The sequence below is a fragment of the Rhea americana genome, unplaced genomic scaffold (assembly GCF_003343005.1).
Source record: "Rhea americana isolate MKP2758 unplaced genomic scaffold, rheAme1 scaffold_222, whole genome shotgun sequence".
In the NCBI taxonomy this organism is placed as follows: Eukaryota; Metazoa; Chordata; class Aves; order Rheiformes; family Rheidae; genus Rhea; species Rhea americana.
This window is the reverse complement of record NW_028186337.1, coordinates 783,198-789,230: the sequence shown is the minus strand read 5'-3', so window position 1 is coordinate 789,230 and position 6,033 is coordinate 783,198. Positions and strand designations below refer to the sequence as shown.

Here is a 6,033-nt window from a genome sequence, read left to right as displayed (position 1 = left end):
CGGGCAAAGTCGTCCCCGGGGGCCGCCGGCGACGCCGGAGACCTGAGGGCGCCGGCGAGGCGCTGCCGGGGCTGGCACAGCCTGATGGTGCCGCACACCACCTTGGGGTCCGACTGCGGGGCGAGCGGGGCCGTCAGGGCGCGGGCGCCCCGCTCACCCCGCCGCCGCGGCCTCCCCACCCTGGCCCGGCCCGGCCCCCCTCACCAGCACTTGCTTGCCCAGCTGGGTGAGCACCAGGATGCCCGTGTCCACCATCTTCTTGCACTTGACRGACCAGTCCTGGAAGGGCAGGTACTGGCATTTCTTGTCCAGGAAGCCCCGGAGCTTCTCCTAGGAGGGACGGCGAGAGGGGGGCGGCTCGGGGCCGGGCACTGCCGCGGCCGGAGCCGCGGGGCGGGCGGGGGCCAGCACCCACCTACCCACCTCGGTGCAGTTGTCCTGCAGGATCTTCCCCACCATGGAGACCGCCACCTGGCACAGGTGGCACGGGATGCCCTTCTGCGGAGAGAGGGACACGTCGGGGACCGCCCCAGCCCCCCAAAAAGCCCCGGCTGCCTCCCCCCACCCGCCCCACCCCGTGGGGCCACCAGGGGCCCAGGCCGCCGCTGGTGGACGCTGCTCCGCGGCCGAGAGCGAAGCCGCGGAGGAGGCTGGCCCCGAACCCGTCCCGCCGGGGGAATGCCCCCGGGTGTCCCCCTMCTTCGGGGCGCGCTCCACACACCCACCCCCCAGCCGGGGCCGAGCCGCCCCCCTCCCTCCCCGGCGCCGCGGCCGCCCCGCCGTTTACCCCCAGGTCCCCGGCGGCGAGCCGGCAGTACTCCAGCGCCCCGCACCTCGCCGCCGTCGCCGCGTCCCGGCACCAGTCCTGGGGCCGCTCGGTGCACGCGGGGCCCCCGGCAAGGGGGCCGGCTGCGGGCAGAGCACACTGGCGTCAGCGAGGCCCCCCAACCCCCACCCCAGTGCCCCCCACCCGGCCCTGCGGCTTTCGTCCGCGCGGGGATAACTCAGAAACAACCCCAGCACCGCCCGCCCCACCGCCCCGGCCGCTTGGGCGCTTGCTGTGGGTCGCACGGGGCTCCCCCATGGGGGGAAGGCGGCCGGGCAGGGCGAGCGGCGGCCCCATGGCCCCACTCCTGCGGCACCCCAGCCGCCCCACGGCCTTCCGCTTGGTCCCAAATCCATCCGTGCCRGAGCCCGGCCCGGCCCCGCAAGCTGCTTTCCGCCCCTCCCACCGTGAGTCACGCTCCAGTTTTGCAACAGGTTAAATATATATACATATATTTTTTCAATTCCAGTAACAGCCTACTTTGCTGCCCTGAGAGCAGGTGCTGAGCTGCAAAGCCTGGATAAAACCCCACCCCGAGCCCCTTCCCTCCTCCGACCCCCCCTTCGTGCCCAGAATATCAAAGCAAGCCACCAGCTATCATATTCCTAACGGGGGAGGAGGAGGGTATTGCTTTTTCCCCAAACCTCTGCTTGCAATGTTTGCTATTAACGCTGCTTAAGACCGGCGTGCATGCACAGTAGTGTACAGTAGCAATTTTTTTTTCTCCTTGCTAATGATCTGCATTTGGGGGAGGGGTGGGGAACCACCTGGGGCTTTATAGTGCCCTCCGGCCACAAGTTGGCAACCCTGGGGCGGTGCCCGCTTGCCCCAAAAAGCTAAATAAATAGGGCCGGGAATCTTGCGACACGCACAAGCCGTGGGCGCGAGGGCYGGGCCCCGCGCACCAGCCCTGTTAGTCACCCGGCCGCTCCGCTCCGGCGTTGAGCAACGGCGCTTCCCGCGCCCGGGCGGCCGCCGCGGGCAGCGGCCTTTTCCATCGGAAACATCGCCTTTGCCGGTCGGGATTAATTTTCCCACGGCCGGCTAGGGCAAGCTTTTCTTCCCACGCCACCCCGGCGAAGCCGCGTTTGCGGGTGGGGGGAGACGGGGCTCCCCGGCGCCCCGGGGCAGCGCAAACCGCGCCGCGTTCCCACGGAGAACCTCCCACGCGCCCATCCCTCAGCAGCGACGGTCCTGGCTCTCCCTGCCGGCTGACAGGCGGGTTTCCTGATTTTTATTTTTTTTTGATTCCCCCCCCCCCCCGCAGGTTTTCAGCAGGGGAGGGGGATCCCTGCCGGATGTGGAGCCAGAATAAAACAGCGCTTGGTGCCGCAACCCAAATCGTCAAAGACGAAGCTGCACAGGGGCGGAGGGTGGGGGCGGCCCAGCTTGGCCAGCGCCGCTGCCCCAGTTTCAAGGCCGCAGCAATGCTGGCTGGAGAGCACTGCCAGCCGTATTCGCCTCGGTTAATATCTGAGTCAGTCCAAAACAGGGAATCTCCTTGGTAAATGGGACCTGTTTCTGAGGGTTTGCAGCCCTTTTTCTCAGGATGGCTTTGGTTTAGGAAAACTGGATGGCACAGAAAAACAGGAAATTTTTAGCTTTTTAATGAAAATACCTTTTCACAAGGCCTCCCCTGAAAGTGGCATCTAGGATAGCAAAAAAAAAATAAAAAAATAAAGCATTCGATGAACAGCCCCTAAGAGCAGCAGGCAGCTGCGCCATGGGCCGCTGCTGGCACCGAGCCTGCCAGGGCTGGGGGGGGATTTGCAGGAGAAGCCTCCCGCCGCGGTGGAGGAGGAAAGCCAGCGGCCCACGCCCCTGTTAGGAAATGCCTGGGATCGGCCCCTCGCATCATCGCCGGGAATTACAGCAGCCTCAGCGGGAGCAGCCCGGCTCCGGCGAGCGGCGCGCGGGCTCGGCGCAGCCGGCGAGCGCCCCACGCCAGAAACTGGGCCGGCCTCTGAGATACGATCAACGCTTGAAAGCAGCACCGCCTTAACGTGGATTAGGTCACCGTTTTATCCTGCCAGGTAGCGATTAACGAGCGAAGGGGTTACGAGCAGCGCGCTGTGCCTGCAGATGCCTTATCCCAGCGTAATTCCTCCCCTTCCTGTACGAGGGAGGCCTGGAAAGCGCAAAGCCCTTCGGCACGCACASGGCCGCACACGTCTCCCAAGCCCCACGTCCTGCCGGACCCACCGGCGCGCACGAGCACGGCTCCTCTCCGGCACCTCGCTCTGCGCGTTTCTCGCTCCGGGCGACTCCCTGCTCAGCTTTCGCTCCAGCCCYGCAGCCAGGGCTGAAGCCGAAACTTTGGCAGCAGGCGCAGAGGGCTGCGTTCAGGYGAAGCGCTGCGCCGGAGCGACCCTGCCCGGCTCGGAGCAGGGCGAACGTGCYRCAGGTAGGAAACGTTGCCGTGGGGYGGGCAACCAGAGCGCTGCAAAGCCTCGCTCAAGAGCAAAGCCCGACGCGTCCCGCACGGACGAATGCTGAGGGAGAACCAAGGCAGGGAGGGCGATGAGCCTCGGCTCTTCTTCCTCCGCCCCGCAGGGCCGAGCACGAGYGCTCAGGGCTGCGGCCAGCCCCCGGCAGGAGCCAGCAGCACCCGGCTAGGGACGCTCGCGCGCTGCCCTGACCCATCCCCTCGGTTAGGAGGCTGCCGGAGGGGCGCTGCTCCGGGAACTGCGCGCTGAGCTCTGAGTCTCGAGCCGRCGCTACAGCGCCCGACTGAACCGCGCGAAGTCCCTGGGCGAGGAGGAGAGGGCGCGCGTCTGCCCAGCCGGCAAAGCCTGGCAAACAGGTTATGAAGTAAGGCACCGGSGGTGGCGGCGTGGGCCCAGCCGCTGCAGCTCCCGCCTAGTCGGCGCACACCCTCGACCTGGCTGCGGGCAAGCTCGCTCCCTGCGACCCACCTTCCCCAAGCCGTGCAAGGAAGCGATACACAAAACACTGCTTTTTCCCCGCGTGTGCTGCACAGGGTGAACAGCGGCGCAGGGAGGAGCTGGAGGCTACGCTATCTCCCCCCAAAAAAGCTCTGGCGAGTAAAAAAAACAACTTGTGCTGTCATCCCCAAAACTTCAAAAAGTTAAATTGTGGTTTCCTGCACGGCTCAGCTCTCTTCTAGGTGTCTCTGTCACTAACTGCTTAGTTGCTCCCCTTCCATCCAAGCTTTGCTCTTCCCGGGTTGGTAGGTTGTACGGCAGTATCTGAGGTACAAYCTGAAGTATCCTCTCTTTACCAACGCTCTCCTATTCCACGAAGTGTATTTTTGCAGTGCATCTTAAGAGAATTAGGATTCAGCTAAAAATGGATGTGCAGCAGCACGTGCACTGTAATATCACAAAAGCCAGAGCAGGATCGGGGATTATTGCCCGAGCCTGAAAACAGGAAAGCACRTCTCTGCCCAAACCCTCTTGGCTCACAAGCAGCCTACCAGTTTCACAGCGAGGACACCAGTTCCCTGCATGGACGCATTATGCAAGTTGCCAAACTGCACTACGCAGCGTGGAAATAAGAACGCCCATGAGCTTCAGGGGCAGGCTTGCCTAGGGGACTGACGTGCCAAGTGCTGGTGATCTTTCCTGATCTTCTTGTTGCTGGCTTGAGCACTTCTGCCTTCTTCCCCCCGACCAGAGAACGTGCTCTCAGCCATGACTCTTCCACCACAAAACCAGCGTTTCGGTGGTTTACGTCCAAGGAGCCTGACAGTCAGGGTAAGCAGAATGCAAGAGGCATTCTTTCCTTTAAAATGCATTTTTGTTGTAGGCAAAAATAAATAAATGAAAAAAGTCCCTCAATAGTGGGGCCACACAGATTCTCCCCAGGGGAACGTGCTAGAGAATCACCAATTTATTTCCCCAGAGCCCATTTCCATGAGCATGGGTCAGAAMTAGGCTCCTCCCAAGCTGTTTCCTATAAGTGGAAGAGGATGAACCAGGTTTTAGCTTTATGCTTATCTGAAGAGGCATCCAGAGGACAGTAAGGCATACGCAGTGTGCAGGCAGTATTTGCTCATAAATAGCCAAAATCCCAGGGAGGAGAGCAGGCACTGGGGTAGGTGGCGTTACATTAGATAACCCTAACTGGAGCTCAGACACAAATACTAAGGAGCACAGAGCCTCAGCAGTAGAAGCATCCTGCCTCTTCTCTCCCCCCTCGCAGGAGGGGGCAGCAGGGGCAGCTTTAGCCAGTGCTTTGTTTCACCCGCTGCGGAAGGAGTAGAGCAAGGCGATTTCTTCCCAGATCCCCCGTATGCAGTGAGGTCTCTATGCAGAGGGCAGCAGCAAAGTCAGCCCTCTCCCCCCACCACTACGAGATGTCCCATGGACTTGTCTTCCTTCCTCCCACTTCCTAAACAGCCCCCCATCCCCTTGAGAAAGCAAGTCCTTGCTGTCCAGTGATGGAAAGTAGCAAAACATCACCTACCCTCAAGATTATCTTTAAGGGCAAAAAGCGCAATGCTCACTCCCAGGTGGACAGCAGTTCATGCACAAGGCCTACCCTAGCTTTCCTCTGGTTTAATTTTCAATATCACGGAGGGTAAAAAGGTAGGCTATTCAATTCAAGCATTTCTGACCTTTTAAAAGGCAACAGATACACCCAAGAAGAATCTGCAATAGCTTCAGGGGTTTGGAGGGTTTTTTGAGCTCTCCTCTGAGGAGAGTCCTACCCCAAGCCCGACCTTACCTTGACAGGACCCCAAGCAAACAGAAAGGATCAGCACCCAGCCACTCCATTTGCTCTCCATGTTGTTCCTAAGATAGTCCTCAGTGGCTGGTTCCTCTCCTGTGCTTCTCCCAGACTGAGGAATCTTGGAACAGTCGGGAAAAGTAGTGAGACCTGACACCTACACACAGCAATTACCACACCCCTCTCCTTATGTCTTGATTACAAGTCATCACTAGCAAGAGGAGGGAAGGATCAGACCTCAGCAGGTACTCCTTCCCAGCAGGTTAAAACCAGCCAGACACTTCCACACAGTGCTTGAGCCCTATATTTGCTGCTCCAAGTAGGGCTCAGCCTTCCCTGCAGCTAAGAGGGGGAAAAGCTGGGGAACACCCAGGCAAAGCCTAAATCCAGGCATTCCTGCACACCAAACAGAGGCCACAGCAGGCATCACCCCCTCCAAGGCTTTAAGGGCACACATGTTACAGAGCAGTTAGGTTTAGAGCACATGAAGTAACATATTTAGAGGCAGCCAGGTC

The 6,033-nt window shown here is 60.7% G+C and overlaps 1 long non-coding RNA gene across 1 annotated transcript; it reads right to left on the bottom strand.

Moving 5' to 3' along the window:
- Positions 1-213: 213 nt before the first annotated feature.
- LOC146595525 (uncharacterized) lies at positions 214-917 on the bottom strand. Its single transcript, XR_014895926.1, has 3 exons — positions 788-917; positions 424-498; positions 214-330 (listed from the first exon to the last, which is right to left on the bottom strand). It is a non-coding gene; the product is annotated as an uncharacterized LOC146595525 (long non-coding RNA).
- Positions 918-6,033: the final 5,116 nt, after the last annotated feature.